Here is a 19,551-nt window from a genome sequence, read left to right as displayed (position 1 = left end):
CTATCCAAGAAGTCCTGGGCATCCTCTGACTCATCCCCACTGAATGATGGAGGTTGGAGTCTCCCAAATCTCTCTAGTCTCTTCTGCTCATCATCACTCATAACGGGACCTACCTAGGCCTAAGCAACTATGACAAGCTGGGCTGGTAGTACCCCCGGTGTCTGAAGTTCCTGCATCACCTACTCTGGAGTACGAGCGGCGGGAGTTTGAGTACCTCCCCCGGCCTGAGAAGTGACTGGCGTATTCTGAACAGAAACCGCCTAAGCAAGGCTAGTGTAAACAGTCAATATCTGGGCCAGAGACTCCTGAAGGCCTGGAATCACAATAGGCACAACTGGTGCCTGAGCTGGTCCTACTGGCTCAACCACATCTCGAACTTGCTCTTGAGCTGGAGCAACTGGTTGATCTGCAGGTGCTACTCTAGTTGTTGTACGAGTTGCACCTCTGCCCCTATCGTGGCCCCTACCACGACCCCGACATCTCGTGGCCCTAGCTAGCGGTGTTGGTGGTTGTCCGTCCGGTCCGGTTGCACGTGTCCTCACCATCTGTGAGAGAATAAAATAAAAGAAAATTTAGCTCCCGGAACCGACAAATCCGCACGACAAGAATACAAGAATGTGAATTTTTCTTAAAGGTTCGGCAGCCTCTCGAAGATAAGTACAGACGTCTCTGTACCGATCCGCAAGGCTGTACTAAACCTATTCATGACTCGTGAGACCTATGTAACCTAGGCTTTGATATCAACTTGTTACGACCCAAAACTCAACCTGTCGTGATGGCGCCTATCATGGTACTAGGCAAGCCGACAACTCAGACATTACCAACACTTCCAAATTGAAAGTATACTAGAACATGTTTAAATAAGTGAAAATGTCATAAAACGGGATAGAATGTCGTAACTCAATTGAAATGTTTTCCCAAAACCAGGGTATCACTGAGTACATGAGCATCTATACAATACTAAGTCTGATACACTCTCTAAGAAACACAGAAGCCGAATAAATAAACTGAGGGATAGGGGGTAGGAGATTAAAGGTCTGCGGACTCCATGGCAGCTACCTCGATAGTCGCCGAATGACTAAACTCTGTGAATCAGTAACTATCGTGATCGGAAACACCTGGATCTACACACGAAGTGCAACGTATAGTGTGACTACAACCAACTCAATAAGTAACAAATATAACCTTTGGACTGAAAGTAGTGATGGGCTCGAACATTACAACCCACATACGAAATTAACAATACGGAAGTGTACGGAAAATATGACAGTAATATCTCATATATTCATAATCTATAGGTAACGATACAAGAATTTAGGCATGCTCTAGGTTTAACACTTAAACTCAAAATAGATAAAATATGCCGAGTCTGAATGATATGAGGAATATGACATCTCTATATCTATATGCCAATATGCATACCGTATGTGATGCAACACAACAAAAGCCTCGCGTACTCACACTCTCAGAGTACTCAACCTAAATATCTCAATTCTCACTTATCACACTCAATCACTCAACATTGTACGGGAAAGATCCAGCCCATACGCAAATAATTCCAGAGCAGATCCAGCCAAAATGCAAATAAATCAATAACAACTGCTCTCATTGTGGATGTGCAGACGCCGGAGGGGTAGATCCAGCCCAAGCACTATAATAAGCCAAATCCAGGCATGAATCAATAAAATCTGTTGCGTCGTGCAACCCGATCCCATAAATATCACTCATAAACAGGCCTTCGACCTCACTCAATCATCAATCTCTCCAGTCTCTCAGGCTCACAACACTCATGATAAGCATCCCAAATCAATGATTCAAGATGTGACTATATACTGTAATGGAGACTAAGATATGATATGCAATTATGAATACGACTGCGTACATGAAAGCAATTAAGCAAACATCTCAACGGCAAAGATCGACCACTGTGGGACCCAATAATACTAGCTCATAGACAAAACATGTTTTCTAGCATAAATTATAGCTCAAGTGCTCTATCACATAGAGTACAATAATACTGTTCAGATAAGATAGATACACAGTACTATGGAATCGACTAGATCACAATTACTAAGGTGCACGCTCACACGCTTGTCACCTAGCATGCGCGTCACCTCAACACCAATCATATAACACGTAAATCAGGGTTTCATACCCTTAGACCCAAGTTTACAAGTGTTACTTACCTTAAACCATGAAAATCTCTACTCCAACAAGCCCTTGCCTCGCGACCTAGGCAACGAAAAAAGGGCCCGATACTTTAACTAGAGGAGCGACCAGTTGGTTTACCAAACGCCAACCCAGCATCACACATTCTCGAGGTTCGAAGGGATCGAGTGCCCAATTACCGACTCCTCCCAAAATTGCATTATCGGAGCCGAGCCAGGAATGATCATTAGTGGACACCCACCACTTTTCACCGGTTAGAGCCCCTCCCCCCTAAATGAAGAAGTAGTGGGGGACCCTTCCCACGTATGCGCCTTTACTTATAGCCGGTATCCTAAGATCGATCCCGTACCGTGCTACTGCCTTGACCTAGGATTTGTTTCCTCACATCGGATTCCGAACTGAAAAACTGAAGCTTTCAAGGAAGGAGATTCTAATACATCACATTCTGTGGCAAAGGTCTCATTCGATAGCATCCGCGTCCGCTTGAATTTCACTTTCACTCTTGGATAGCTATAGCTACGGGGCTTTTCTGGCATGAACGGGAAAAAAATCCATGAGAGGAAAACTACTTCTTTTAGAAAGCAATCTTACTTATTTCAACAAAAGGTCTTGACCACAAACAATTCGATACAATCAACACGAGCTAAAGCAATCAATTCCATAAGAAAATACTAAGTTCTTAATCAAAAGTCAAAAAGTCAACCCTCGGGCCCACATCTCGGAATCCAATAAAAGTCACAAAACCCGTAAGCCCATTCAACCACGAGTCCAGCCATACCTAATTTACCAAATTTCGATTCCAAAAAACCACTCAAATCCCCAAATTAAACTCTCCAAATCCCTAGCCTCAAACTCCCAAATTTCACCTCAATAACACATAAACTAGGTGGGAAATTCAATGGGGAAATAAGATTATTGAATAAAAATGATCACAAGTGACTTACTTCAATATACCCCTCGAAAATCCTCTCAACAATCGCCTTAGACCGAGTTTGCAAAGTCCAAAATGAGAAAAATCACAAAACCCTCGAATTTAACATTCTGCCCAGTACTTTTGCTTCTGCACATCATTTAACCGCACCTGCGGTTCCGCTTTTGTGGTAATTTTTCCGCTTCTGCGGACCTGCCTCACCAGGCCCCCTTTCACTTTTGCGATGCTTCCTTCGCATCTGGGAACTCGCAGGTGTGGAAAATCCCTTTGCACTTGCGCAAATCCCCAGCTGGCCAATCTCTGCTTCAGCTCCCAATGCACCACTTCTGCGACCACGTAGGTGCGGAAAATAACCAAGCACCTGCGACCACAACCCACTTCTTTCCAGGCCGCTTTTGTGTTCCCCTTCTCGCACTTGCGATTAAAACTTAACAGGTGCAATCGCACCAGACCTGGTGCACTTCAGCAGTCTGTAAACTCCAAATTTTTATCTGTTAACCATCCGAACTCCACCCGAGGTCCCCCGGTGTCATGCCCCGACCTTGTGGAACTCAACCGGCGCTCAACCGAGTTACCCCGGTCGGGCAAACCTGCACAATACCGTCTAACCAACTCACCTATGAATAAAGAGTAGAATATATTTCATTAATTAAACGGTAAGAGGTCAAGTGTACAACACCGGTTCATTTTCATAAATTATATCATTAACAAGTCTCCAAAATAGTACACTATACAATCATAGTTAAAGTGGAACAGATGAAACGATTACAACATTTTTAGTTTAACCTTCCCAAAACAAGATACAACCCATACTATGTCTACAGAGCCTCTAATAGAATAAAGAGTGCTACGACAGTGCCGACAACAAGGCCCCGATTATACCTCAAAATGATATGTACAAATGACAAGAGATATAGGACCCCGAGACAAAGTGGGGCTCACCAAGTCGGTTGAGGAGAGAGTGTACTGCTATCACTGATCAATAACACCTGCTATGAAACCACCTGCATCCATTAAAGATGTAACGCCCCCGGCAAAAGGGATGTTAGTACATATGGAATAGTACTAGTATGTAAAACTAAACACCCTCTCAATAGGACGAGTAACAGTGAACAGAGAAGAAAACATGAAATAAATAAGAGACTTAAACAGTATCAAGGTGTCAAGTTAGGGGAAAGGTAAATTTCAAGTAAGTTTTAGTCCTTTAAGTTGGGAGATCTTTAGTACCTATACACCACCGTATTTTTAGCACGGAGTCCGATCTCAGCCCGATCGGCTAAGCCGTTTCACCCCGAGACATCCACTCACAATACCACCTTGTGCGTCTGAACTCAGCCCGATCAGCTAAACTGTCTCACCACAATGCCATGTGGGTCAACATCACATCACATCTCTCTAGCAATAATCTCATCCCATTTAAGGGAAAACATCTTAACACATCAATCTCATCCCATATAAGGTGAAACAACTTCATCACATTAATACGGGGATTTACCCCTCAATCACTCCTACACTGGTATGTGTAGTTTCGGGGTTAGGTTATTTTGACCTACCCTTCCTTGGTGGCTAAACAATACTACCAAAGCATTTATTATTAAAAGGATTCACTACCCCTTTCATATTCTTTTACACATCTTTCCATTTCACTAGCGCTAGCAGCTATAATTTTAATGTCGTTCTTGGCACGTTGGACGTAATTCATATTTCATGTTTACTATTTCACTTTCAAACATCATCACGGATCATCAATATAAAACATTTCTATTCAAGACTTTAAGTACATATTTGAGCAAATATGGGTCTTAGGCACATGTGACTTCCTACACAGTTGGACGTGATAAATTTCATTAAAATCACATTTTTTAAGTCATAACATATTAACACACATCCCATACTTAAATCACATTGCCAAAGGATAACACAATAAGATAAAAGCATTCGGAATAGTCAAATTTATAATGATCAACTCGAGACTTACAAGAACACCGTAAGACTCAACTCTAAGAGAGAAGTTTAGTCAACATACCTCATCTTGAGCTTCCTTAAATTACTACAATATTTCGAAAATCTTAGCCACTTCGATCTATTTAGAAATATAGCAAAATTAAACACAAATTAGGAAGGAGTTCATGGTTCCAGCTCATTTGAGCATTTTATCAAACACTAGGTGGGCATTATGTTTTCTAGCTTCTCCTATGGTGGATTTCCCTCATCCCACAACCCAAGGTCTACCCATTTGGGCTCAACTACTTTCCCATACTCATGATTGTACATGCATGCATAGATACACTCTCATACCCAAGAATTGATTACCTTATTACCTATTTTTAGTTAAATCTCAAAATTGAGGGTTAGGGTGAAGAATCTTACCACTAGGATGAATACCTTGTGACTCTTTCTTGTGAATTCTTTAAGACTTGAGCCAAGATTGGTAAACACTTAGCTTAGGGATCCCCTCCTCACTCTAGACCACTTTGTTCTCTCTAAAAACCAATTAGGACCATCCAAAATAGGCCCCAAGTTGTTTTTATAAAAAATGGGATCGGGTGAAATTTTCCAAACTTAAACTCTACGAAGCCGGGTCTACGGTCGCAGACCGGACCGCAAAACAGGTACGCGGCCCGCAAATGGGACCGCAGAAAAGGGTCCCAAAACTGGGTTGTTCGGGTTAGGTCTGTGGCAGGTCTGCGGTCGCATAATGGACCGCAGAACCTTCTTCCAAAGTTTCTCATGTTGGCTTCTGTGACAAAAGTACGGCCCGCGAAATGATTATGCGGCCGCATAATTGATATATACGTACGTCTACCCGGGCATTACACCCGGGACCTCAAACAATGACACCAAAAAATCCTAAAACATGATAGGAACTTAGTCGAGCACTCAAATCACAACATCAAAAATACGAATTGTACCCCAATTCAAGCCTAATGAAAACTAAGGAATTTAAACTTCTACAATCGATACCGAAACCTATCAAATCAAGGTCGATTGACCTCAAATTTAGCACATAAGTCATAAATGACGCAACGGACCTACTCTAACTCCCGGAATCAAAATCCGAGCACGGTAACCACAAAGTCAACTCTCGGTGAAACTTCTAAATTTCCAAAGGTTCTAATTTTTGAACTTTCGTCATTTCAAGCCTAAATCAATTATGGGCCTTCAAATCACCATTTGGACACACTCCAAAGTCCAAAATTACCCAATGGATCTATCAGAACTATCAAAACTCCATTCCGGAATCGTTTACACATAATTTAACATCCGGTCAACCTTTTCAACTTATGCTTCCAACCTTGAGACTAAGTGCCTCATCGTATTTTGAAACATCTCCGGAATCGAATAAACTACCCCGACAAGTCACATAACAATAATTAAGCATAAAATGAGTAGTAAATGGGAGAATGGGGCTACAACACTTAAAACGACTGGTCGGGTCGTTACACCATTGATGAAGCCAAGCTTGTTCTTGGCTGAGATAGCAATGAGGACAGATCTCTTCCATCCTGGGAATCCTCTTCCATCAAATGGTGAGCTCACCAAAGCCATTCCCGGAGTATCACAAAAGTGCAAGTGATAAGGGTGATTGGAGTCATTGGTTACTTGTAATACTCCCAATATTTCAAATGAGGATATATTGGATATTTAGTGAATAATTTAAGTCCAAAAAAAAGGAACTAACTAATAAAACAAAAACAAAACAAAAAAAGGAAAAAGGTTAGGAATTGAAACAAAAGGGCTGAAGCCCATTACAAAAATATCTACCCAAAAGTTTAAAAGGGTTAGGGGAAAGGGAACGAACCTGAAACCTCCAGGAAACAAAAAAAAACACGAACCAGCAGAGAAAGAAACAAGGAAAAGAGAAAAGAAGTTGGCGCAGTGTGTTGGAACCATAGCTATAGTTGTTGAGGAATCTTAAGCATTGATTGAGTCTTACATGTAATACTTGAGCTTCTTCTTCTGATAGATTTTAATTTCAATTCTTATGATTGGAAGATTCTATATAGTAATAGAAATTTCACTAGTTCATTCACGCAATTGAGAATTTTCTTCCTAAAGAATCAATAGAACTTTATGAAATTGGATTAATAAATTATATGAATAGGTTGGAGTTGATAGATTAGTAATTACTCATATGTGGGTAAATATATTTCGGCAAATTAAGAGTCAAATATGAAACCTCGAGGGTTGGGTATTCTAAATTAGCTATGAATTAGCCTAAACAAGGAAATTAACATGAGATCGATATTATGTAATTATAGATTGATTGGAGGAATTTGTACGAATTGCTCGAGGTGAAGCATTTGATATTTTGGCACGAGTACTGTGAGTAGTAATCTTACCGCAATTTGTATTTTCATAACTTGCGTGATTTACACATGATTTATATGAATATGTTACCGATTATTTTGAGTTGCATGTTGGACAAGTCTTTTATCTAATATGATACCGAAATAGTTATTTGAGATGATTACCGTTGTCTTAAATATTCTTGTTGTTACTACATATGTTTACCGTTACTTGAATTTAATGTTATCAAAATGAAATTACATGATTTGATAAGAACCGAAATTCCCTATATTGTTTTAAAATATTTTCTTATGAGTATATACGGATTACAGAGACAAGTATAAATGGGAGTAGACTTTGAAGGATCCCGTAGCTAACGGCAGGTTAGTTAGACTAGGTGCACCTTGTATTTACCGATTATTGAGTACAGTTATAGCTCGCGCTAGTGGGAAGGTAGAACTAGCATACAGTTATAGTTTTCCCTCGAGTAGGGACCTACAGTTATATTTGACTCCTTTTACGAAGGGGTCCTGATATGTGGCTATAATTCCATAGTTTCGTACATTATGTGCCTTGCATTTTACATGTTTTAATGATAAATTACACTTTATTTGTGCATAATTGAGTCTATTTTATGTGTAGGTGAATTGGAGATAAAAGTAGAGCAAAAGGGATACTTAAACGTTGAAAGTGTGCTCGAGAAGAGTGAAAATGAGAGACCTGGCGAGGCCAGCCAAAAGCCAGGCTGAACCAGGCTTTAGCCTGCCGAGGCCAGCCTAAGCCCAGGCTGGACTAGGCTTTAGCCTGCCGAGGCCAGCCTAAGGCCAGGCTGAACCAGGCTTTATCCTGGCGAGGCCAGCCAAATTCCAGGCATTAGGCTGGCGACGCCAGGCCTGAGGCCAGGTCCAATCCGAGTTTTGAAGACTTAATTCTTTCCGGGTTTGACTAGGACTGGGCCTACACATTTAGGATTTCTTCTACACATATAAATAGACCTAAAATACCACTTGGAGGGACGTTTTTTGAGCAGCCAGAGGCAAGAATAGCTGGGGGGAATCATCCCTTGGGAGTTAGAATCATCATTTCTACATATTTTCATCTTTACTCTGTATTTTAATTATGCAAAATATTTGGTATATTGTTACTATGAGTATGAGTAGCTAAATTCCTAATCTAGGGTTTTGATGGAACCTATTGAAGGATAATTTTCTTGTTACGTTAATATAGAATTGAGCCGTAGTATTTTCTCTATTTGTTCAACTATATTATTCTTGTGGCTGATTGAAGGGCCCTCAATTAGTTGTGCCTATTTAGTATGTATTACTCGGGAGAGAGTGCATATTTAGGTAGTTGTTGAACAACATCACTCCTAAATGTATATGAGGGATCAATACGGAGGTTTAAAAGTGGGTTTAGGGATAACGAAACCTTGATGCGATCTGAGTGAGCTGTACTTAATACCAGCTAGCGTAATTCGGAAGAATATGCCTAGTAAATTGTGGTAATTACTCGGGAGAGAGTTACGACATTTAGAGTGCTCATGGTCGATAGAGAAGACTTAGGCAAGTTTGTAGAAAACGTAGCGAAAAAGATTCCAACAATAGGGGAAATCACAACCTTAGATCATTCCAATTCTTGTTTACAATCCGTTCGTAGTTAGTTGTTAATTATTACATTTTCATTACGTAATATTTAGTTAATAAAACCCAATCTGTTACTTAAATATTTCTGAAGATTGATTGTGTGAATTTGTGCGAGTCTAGTAGCTGTGTTTGATAGGTTAATTCCTTGTGGGATTCGACTCCGGACTTATTAGTCGAAATATATTTGCAACGACCTCTTAGTCCTTTTTATAAGGCATAGTTGGGCGTGATCAAATTTTGGCGTCATTGCCGTGGAGTTAACGATATTAATTGCAGCTAAAAGAAGTGCTAGAATTCTTAGTGTAGTTAATTTTCTCCATTCTAAACCAAATACATTGAAATTTTAACGTTGTAGTCCTGGGTGTTACAGGTGCATGCCTAGGAATTCCTTAAGAACTGGTGAATTGCTTGAAGCGATATCAGATCCTGAGAAAGTTTTCAAGGCACTAAATCATGCAAACAAGAGAAGAAAACAACAGCGAAACTCGAGAGAACAAATCGAATCAAACATGGCTGACGGAATAGAAAATACAATAAACAACAAAAACAATGAGAATGAACCAAACATTCGGAGTGTGGTGCCTCTTGTACAAGAAACAACATTATATGATTGGGCACAGCCCACCGCCGACAATCTGGCAACCGCAATTGCAGTCCCTCAGATACAAGCAGAATCATTCCAAATCACAAATAACATGCTAAATTTGTTGCAGAACAAGGGAGTGCTCTGAGGGTCACACATTGAAGATCCTCAGCAGCACCTAAAAAATTTTCTGTCAATATGTTTAATGCAAAGGCAACCTAACGTGACATCGGACGCGATAAAGCTTTTGTTGTTCCCATTCTCGCTGACAGGAGAAGCTCAGACTTGGCTTAATTCACTCCCCATATATTCCATCACTACTTGGGAGGAATTAGTCAAGCAATTTTTGAACAAATTCTACCTACCAAATAAAACTGCCCAACAGATTGATGATATATTGAGCTACAGGCAGAGACCAACAAAATCACTACAAGAAACGTGGGAGAGGTTCAAGGGCATGCTGGTTAAGTGTCCACATCATGGTATTCCAGATCAGATGTTGGGGCAGAGATTCTACATGGGACTGGCTGACAGCTTAAAGGCCAATGTTGATGCTTCGGCAGGTGGAACATTTCTGAGTAAAACATTCGCAGAATGCAAGATCCTACTTGATAAGATGGCACAAAACTCAGGATGGATGACTAGAGCCTCCACGATCACTCCGACAGTTCACTCAGTGGCATTGGACCCAAACAACTCCATAGCTGAGAATGTGGCCACTCTAATGACACAAATAAGTATCCTCACCAAAAAGATTGATGAATTAGGCCAGAAGCAGCAGGATCACATAGTTGACACAACTAATAGGGGCTTATGTACACCATGCATTAACCAACCATATGTTTGCTCGTGGAGTGCGGAAGGTGACAACTAGCAATATCAGGAAGATATGAATTATGTAGCCAGCTATGGGGGACAGAGGCAAGGTGGTCAGAATTGGGGTCAACATAATCAACAATATAGACCAGCGTAGCAGCAGTACAATAATAACAACAATCTTGGAGCTATGCGACCAATGGGTCAAGTTGCGCCTTACTAAAGGCAACAGGGCTACATCCAGCAAAATCAGCAGCTGACTTATCAACAACCTCAACAACAACAGATTATGAGACCAGATGATGGGTTTACTAAACTTGAGGGAATGCTGGACAGCAACAACAGAATGTTGCAACAATTGATTGGGTCCACGGGAAAAATTCAACAGAGGGTAGACTCGCATGAATCAGCGATAAAGGGTATTGAGATTCAATTAGGACAGATTTCTATGGCCCTAAACAATCGTCCCCAAGGGACGTTACTTGTATATACACAAGTTAATCCAAAAGAACAGGGCCCGAAACAGCTTATGGCAGTGAGTCTACAAAATGGTAGAGACCTAGATCTGGAGCAAGAGATGGATCACGAAAGCCAGCCTACTGAAACACTTGTGCCAGTACCCATCGAGATAGATGACTCAACAGGGTTAACAGAGGTTACGGCACAACATGCGCCATCTGAAACAAGCAAAGAAAACAAAGTCGCGAAGGAAACTAAGTCAGAGCAAGAGAAGGCAGAAGAAACAGTGCCAGAGCAGGTTCAAAATCAAACCACATTAAAGAAGCGTCCTCCAGCACCTTTCCCCCAAAGATTGGCCAAATATAAAAAAGATAAGCAATATAAGAAATTCTTGGAGATGTTAAAGCAAATTCAGGTAAACATTCCATTGATCGACACCTTAAAGGAAATGCCTGGTTATGCAAAAATGATGAAGGACTTGATGTCTCGTAAGTTTGACTTTCAAGACTTGGCCACGGTTACACTGACTCAAACATGTAGTGCTGTTGTGACAAGACCCATAGCTGAGAAGTTATCTAATCTAGGGAGTTTCACAATCCCATGCACAATAGGCAACTATGTGTTTGCTAAGGCACTTTGTGATTTGGGGACAAGCATAAACTTGATGCCATTGACTATCTATAAAAGGTTAGGCATTGGAAGAGCTAGACCCACGTCTATGTTATTACAGCTGGCCGACCGGACAGTGAAGAGGCCCTCTGGTATCCTTGATGATGTATTAGTACATGTGGGGATGTTTGTTTTCCCAGCAGATTTTGTCATTTTAGACTGCCGGGTTGACGAGGATATTCCCATAATTTTGGGAAGGCCATTCTTGGCCACTGGGAGAGCCCTAATTGATTGTGAAACTGGAGAGCTAAAGATGAGATTGAACGATGAAGAGATAACGTTTAATGTGCAGAAATCTATGCGGTGACCCAGTGAGTTTGCTAACTGTTCTTTGATAGAAGCTGTGGATGTGATCTTGGAGGAGGAAGATGAGACTATGAACGCAAAAGACCCTCTAGCAACATGCCTCATAAACTTAGAAGAAATGAATGGTGAAAACTTGGCAGAGTGGGTTTTGGCCCTTGAAGGGCGAGGGTACTGGAAAAGAGAGCTCGAATTCGAGCCCTTACACTTAGAAGAAATAAAAACACCACCGGCTAAGCCGTCAATTGAAGAGCCACCACAGTTGGAACTAAATCGTTACCTTCTCACCTCAGGTATGCTTTCTTGGGACATAAATCCACTTTACTTGTTATTATCTCATCCAGTTTGTTAGATGTGCAGGCAAAACAGCTTTTGCAGGTGTTAATGTAATACAAGACTACAATTGGCTGGACCATTGCAGATATTAGGGGGATCAGCCCGATATTTTGTATGCATAAGATTCTACTGGAAGATGGGCACCAACCTTCCAGAGAACATCAAAGAAGGCTAAACCCCAACATGAAAGAAGTGGTGAAGAAAGAAGTGATCAAGTGGTTAGATGCGGGAATCATCTTCCCAATCTCTGACAGTAACTAGGTTAGCCCAGTTTAGTGTGTGCCAAAGAAGGGTGGAATGACTGTAGTGCCCAATGAGAATAATGAGTTGATCTCAACTCGTATAGTTACGGGTTGGCGAATTTGTATGGATTATAGAAAACTGAACACAGCCACCCGGAAAGACCATTTTCCTTTACTATTCATTGACCAAATGTTGGATAGACTGGCAGGGAGGTCTCACTGCTTCTTTTTGGATGGGTATTCAGGGTACAATCAGATTTCCATAGCCCCTGAGGAGAGAGAGAAGACATCATTCACTTGTCCGTATGGCATCTTTGCCTTTCGGAGAATGCCATTTGGCATATGCAATGCACCGGCCACCTTTCAGAGGTGTATGTTAGCCATTTTCACTGACATGGTTGAAGATATTATGGAAGTCTTTATGGATGATTTCTCTGTGGTGGGGGATTCATTCGAAGACTGTCTGCACAATTTAAGAAGAGTGTTGAAAGGGTGTGTGGAGACAAATTTAGTGCTGAACTGGGAGAAGTGCCATTTTATGGTACAAAAAGGTATAGTGTTGGGGCATCGAGTATCCAGTAAGGGTATTGAGGTTGACAATGCTAAGGTTGAGGTGATTGAGAAGTTTCCCCGGGCACGCCGAGTTCTACAGGCGATTTATAAAGGATTTCTGTAAAATTGCTAACCCCTTATGTAAACTCCTTGAAAAGGATCATTCTTTTGTGATTTCTGATGACTGCAGGTTAGCATTTGAGGAGCTGAATAGGAGACTGGTGACTGCACCAATCATCGTTGCACCCAACTGGGAGAAACCATTTGAGCTCATGTGTGATGCGAGTGACTATGCTATAGGAGCAGTCCTGGGGTAGCGGAAGGACAAACTGGTGCACCCAATTTACTATGCAAGCATAACGTTAAGCGGTGCACAACTCAATTATACCGTGACTGAGAAAGAGATGTTGGCTGTGGTGTTTGCATTCGACAAATTCAGGTCTTATTTGATTGGTTCAAAAGTGATTGTTTATACTGACCATGCAGCACTTAGGTACCTGATAGCAAAGAAGGAGTCAAAGCCACGCTTGATCCGTTGGGTTCTTTTGCTACAAGAATTTGATTTGGAGATCCGCGATAGAAAAGGGGCAGAGAACCAAGTGGCAGACCACCTTTCAAGGTTGGAGGGAAATGAAAAGAAAGATGAGGAAGAAGATATAACTGAGACATTCCCAGATGAACAATTGCTACCAGTGACATTGGAGGAAGCGCCATGGTATGCAGACATTGCAAACTACCTGGCAAGCGGTATTGTCCCCTATGATCTTTCCTCTGTTCAAAAGAAAAAGTTCTTTCGTGACTGTCACATGTATTATTGGGATGAGCTTTACCTGTTCAGGATTTGTGTTGATAACAAGATCCGGAGATGTATCCCCGAGATAGACCAATCTTCTGTTTTGCAGGCTTGTCATGCATCACCAAATGGTGGCCACTTCAGAGGAGTAAGGACCGCCGCGAAAGTGCTGGAATCGGGCTTCTACTGGTCGACAGTGTTCAAAGATGCACACTTATGGGTGAAAGGTTGTGACGAATGCCAACTAACTGGGAATATTTCCCACCGACATGAGATGCCTATGAACCCAATTCAAGAGGTGGAAGTGTTTGACGTGTGGGGAATAGATTTCATGGGGCCTTTTGTCAGCTCATATAGCAACAAATACATACTCGTAGCTGTGGACTACGTGTTGAAATGGTGGAGGCTACATCGCTCCCAACAAATGATGATAAGGGAGTAATTGGTTTTTTGAGAAAGAACATATTCACCCGATTTGGCACTCCAAGGGCGATAATCAGTGACGGAGGCACTCACTTCTGCAATCGAGCCTTCGCAAAGCTATTAGAAAAGTATGGTGTACGTCACAAAGTTGCCACCCCATATCATCCACAAATGAGTGGGCAAGTAGAAGTGTTGAACAGAGAGATAAAGAGTGTTTTGACAAAGACTGTGAATGCTACAAGAACGGATTGGGCAAGAAAGTTAGATGATGCACTCTGGGCCTATCGTACCTCTTTCAAAACTCCGATTGGTATGACGCCATATAAGTTGGTATTTGGGAAGGCATGTCACCTACCAGTGGAGTTGGAGCATAGAGCTTTATGGGCACTGCGGTAGTTAAATCTCGATATAGAAGTTGCGGGCACAAGTAGAGTCACATAGTTGCACGAGCTTGATGAATTTCATTACCACGTTTTTGAGAGCACAAGATTATAAAAGGAGAGATTAAATATAATGCACAATAAAAATATTCTTGAGCGGAGTTTTAAACCCGGAGATAAGGTATTTCTATGCAACTCAAGGTTGAGGTTATTACCGGGTAAGTTAAAGTCACGATGGTCGGGACCATTCAGTGTGGTGGAGATTCACCCCACCGGAGCCATAGAGATTGCTGCATCAAATGCCTCTCACACGTTTAGAGTCAATGGGCACAGGTTAAAACATTATTTGGGCATGGAAGATGCAAAAGTAGTGTTGGTGACTCATTTGCTCGAGCCACCAAGGTTAAGCGACCCTTAAGTACAATTATCTGCATCGTGCCACGACGTTAAATCATCGTTGGGAGGCAACCCAATTCGTAGTTGATTTTTAGTGTAGTTGAAAAAAAATTATTTTTTTTTGTTTTTAGGTACTAACAAGTTTGCAGGTGAGTTGGGCAAGTCGAACAGGGTTTCAGCATTACCTGACGTACACCAGGCGCTTGGGCTGGCGACGCCTGGCTAATGTCAGGGTCTGCTTGGCCTTAGGCTAGCGATGCCTGGCTAACGCCAGGTTCTGCTTGGCCTTAGGCTAGCGATGCCTGGCTAATGCCAGAGTCTGCTTTGCCTTAGGCTGGCGACGCTGGGCTAACACCAGGTACTGGGCCAGGCGACGCCAGGAACAACGATGCCTCCCAGAAAAGACACAGGCAAAGCCAAGGCTACTTCCACTGTGCCGGCTAAAGTAAAGGCAACCTCAACACCTCCCCCAAAGAAAAGAAAGGGGGGGGGGAAGCTACCTCCAATCTAAGTGGAGTACAAACTGTGGCAGCTATAGCAGCCATGCGTCAACAACCACAAGGCCAACGGGAGTTTGGCATCAACAGCATACCACCGCATACTAAGGATTGGTACAGGCGTTGTAGGCCTAAACATGTACACCCGGAAGCAGCTATCAATGAACGCAGCTTGAAAGCAAAGTATCAGGAAATTTGGAGGGGCATTCAGGATATGGGGTTGAGCTATGTATTCAAGAACATAGGGAACATTAATCTCAAATTAGTCCAAGAATTCTATGCAGGGTTTGATCCGCAGAGTATTGAACAACTGGTGCCGATTCATGGAAGATTGACAGATTTTTCACCCACGGCCATATGTAACGTTTTAGGTGCTCCGGATGTTCCTGTGGATCCATTGGACCACTTCATTCGCCGGCCTACATACAGAGAGTTAAGATACATGCTTTGTGGTGCCAATTCTGCGGCAGCATGGGTCCGGGATAAGATAACTAATAGGCACAAGAGGTTTCCCAAGAAGAATATGAGGGCGGAGGCTCAAGTGTGGCTTAAACTGATAAATGCACGGCTCCTACCGTGCAATCATGACACACTCATTAGCCGTGAGAGGACCTGTGTACTCTACTTCCTCATGACGGGTCAAAGGGTAAATGTGGGTCATCTGATCCGCTACCAGATATTTTTAGTCAGAACGAGTAAAAAGATCGATCGAATGCCATTTGCCAATTTTCTAACTCAGTACTTAAGACACGAGGGGGTTGAGGAGGAGCCAGAGTTTGACCACACAATTGATCAGCCCCTACGACAAACGGACATCACTAGTCTCCGACTGAAAGAAGAGACTGACATGGCATCATTGACAAGTACTGAGCGTAACGCTCGGGATGATAGTTTTATGGCTCATCTCTATGGGATGATGGATTTGCAGCTAAGGATAGGAGGTTGACAGGCCACATCTGAGGAGAGGACTGAATTGGAGCACCGGTACCCGCTCAATGCTCATGCCCAGCAGCTGGTTGGGTTAGGAGATGGATACAAACTCCCCAATGATGAGGATATCAACACACCGGAGCAGTCTGAGGCTGAGCCAGAGTAGTCAGATGGTGAGGGAGATGATGAGAAGGAGGAGGACAAACATGATGGGGAATGGAGAGCGTCAGAGGATGAAGATGTTACTTGATCAGGGAGTTTTTTTACACCCTACTCATTTTTCGTGTTTTGTCATTTTGTGCATGCACTGAGGACAATGCATGATCTAAGTGTGGGGTGGGGACTTATACATGATTAATTTTAGTTATTTAGTGTTTAAAAAAAAATTGGACTCATCCCGACGATGGATCTCCCAGACAGTTTTCTTGAGGGAGGTAAGTCAAAAGAAAATACCAAAAAGATGATTTTTGTGTAGGTGGTGTAGTAATTCCCCCTCGGCTTTTCTTTGGGCCGCGATTCTTTTCCAGGGGCTTTTAGTTGAACCGGGTGTAGTTAGTTGTAATTTTTAGGAGTAGGAACCACGAAGCTATGCATTTAATTGTAGCAATATATCTTAGCTTTGTTATGCCTTGAGAATAGTTAGTACTATGGTTGTGACGCTTAGGCTCGATTTTTGACTCTCGCATAAGTACCTTAAATCGTAGATTCCTAATTTTGCTTAACTGCTTTGACTGGAGTGTCGCGATGAAACCAATCCTGAATGAGTTATGTGCCATGTGTGTGTGAGTTTTGTATGTATTCTATGCATTGCATTTGATGTCTAGAACTTGCCCTGTGTGTGTGCAAAGCGAAATAGTAGTCATGTTTAGTCTGAGAAGTGATATAGGCGTTTCTTTGTTAAGCCAGATATATATATAGTTTACCCACCTAAAAGTTATGTAACGTAGTTAACCCCTTTGAGCCTGTAATCTTGTTTCTTTGGCAACCACACTACAAGCCTTACCCAATTGTTTGAATTAACCATCTATTTGAACTTTTTCACCTCTAATGAGCACTTGAATTGCTATGAACTTTGTAAAAGTTAAAGTATGGGGTGGTTGGTTTGGTTTTTGCGTGGAACTAATGAAATAAGGAGAAAGGTGAACTGTTTTGAAAAGTAAGAGCCGCTTGAATTGAAAAAGAAAGAAAGAAAGAAAGAAAGAAAGAAAATAGTTGTATTGCTGGGAAAAAGAATATTCTTTGATAAGTGGTGACTCTTAATGTAATTATGCTTAAAGAAATATGGGGTAATATAAATTGAAGTGAAGGTGGAATGTTTGGTTTGGCATAAGTATAGGATGTGAGTTAAAGTATATATATTAAAGTGCTTAAGGGAGGTGTAGTCACTCATATCCAAATGTATCCTACCCGACCCGCAGCCTACATTACAACCAATGAAAGTCCTTCTTGATCTTAGACTGAATAAACTCGATTAGTAGAGTATTACACTACGGGAAAACCTATGGTGCATCATTTGTGGCATATGAATGTTATTTCTGAGAGCGAGTGAATTTTGTCTATCTTGAGTTCCTATGTTCTTAAAATTCATTGTGTGTGGAACTAAGCTCTTTGACTGGGTGAGGGCACATGATTCATAAAGAAAAGGTAATGTTGTTGACATCCATGTCAGGGTAAGTAAGTGAATTGTGAATAAGGCATGGTATTTGTGAGTCGAATCTTGAGGCGAGGATGTCACACTTGTGTGCTTAAACTATTTTAAAAATTCTTAGTGTAATGAGTTAGGAGAATTGCTTAAAAAGGTCGTATCTATAAGTGTAGTTTGATTGCTCGAGGACGAGCAATGTTTAAGTGTGGAGTATTGATGTGTGGCTATAATTCCATAGTTTCGTAAATTATGTGCCTTGTATTTTACATGTTTTAATGATAAATTACACTTTATTTGTGCATAATGGAGTCTATTTTATGTGTAGGTGAATTGGAGATGAAAGTAGAGCAAAAGGGATACTTAAACGTTGAAAGTGTGCTCGAGAACAGTGGAAAGGAGAGACCTGGCGAGGCCAGCCAAAGGCCAGGCGAAACCAGGCTTTAGCCTGGCGAGGCCAGCCTAAGGCCAGGCTGAACTAGGCTTTAGCCTGGCGAGACCAGCCAAATTCCAGGCGTTAGGCTGGCGACGCCAGGCCTGAGGCCAGGTCCAATCCGAGTTTTGAAGACTTAATTCATTCCGGGTTTGACTAGAACTGGGCCTACACGTTTAGGGTTTCTTCTACACATATAAATAGACCTAAAACACCACTTGGAGGGACGTTGTTTGAGCAGCCAGAGGCAAGAATAGCTGGGGGAATCACCCCTTGGGAGTTAGAATCATCATTTCTACATCTTTTCATCTTTACTCTGTATTTTAATTATGCAAAATATTTGGTATATTGTTACTATGAGTATGAGTAGCTAAATTCCTAATCTAGGGTTTTGATGGAACCTATTGAAGGATGATTTTCTTGTTACGTTAATATAGATTTGACGTAGTATTTTCTCTATTTGTTCAACTATATTATTCTTATGGTTGATTGAAGGGCCCTCAATTAGTTGTGCCTCTTTAGTATGTATTACTCGGGAGAGAGTGCATATTTAGGTATTTGTTGAACAACATTACTCCTAAACGTATATGAGGGATCAATACGAAGGTTTAAAGGTGGGTTTAGGGATAACGAAACCTTGATGCGATCTGAGTGAGCTGTACTTAATGCCAGCTAGCGTAATTCGGAAGAATATGCGTAGTAAATTATGGTAATTACTCGGGAGAGAGTTACGACAGTTAGAGTGCTCATGGTCGATAGAGAAAACTTAGGCAAATTTGTAGAAAACATAGCGGAAAAGATTCCAACAATAGGGGAAATCACAACCTTAGATCATTCCAATTCTTGTTTACAACTCGTTCGTAGTTAGTTGTTAATTATTACATTTTCATTACGTAATATTTAGTTAATAAAACCCAATTTGTTACTTAAATATTTTTGAAGATTGATTGTGTGAATTTGTGCGAGTCTAGTATCTGTGTTTGATAGGTTAATTCCTTGTGGGATTCGACTCCAGACTTATTAGCCTGAATATATTTGCAATGACCGCTTAGTCTTTTTTATAA

The 19,551-nt window shown here is 41.5% G+C and overlaps 1 pseudogene; it reads left to right on the top strand.

The window, feature by feature from the left end:
- Positions 1-14,020, top strand: part of LOC142167980 (uncharacterized) — a 195,093-nt pseudogene extending 181,073 nt beyond the window's left edge.
- Positions 14,021-19,551: the final 5,531 nt, after the last annotated feature.

Source organism: Nicotiana tabacum, chromosome 13 (genome assembly GCF_000715075.1).
Source record: "Nicotiana tabacum cultivar K326 chromosome 13, ASM71507v2, whole genome shotgun sequence".
NCBI lineage: Eukaryota > Viridiplantae > Streptophyta > Magnoliopsida > Solanales > Solanaceae > Nicotiana > Nicotiana tabacum.
Note: the sequence above shows the minus strand (reverse complement) of the source record. Positions and strands in the feature narration are given on the sequence as shown.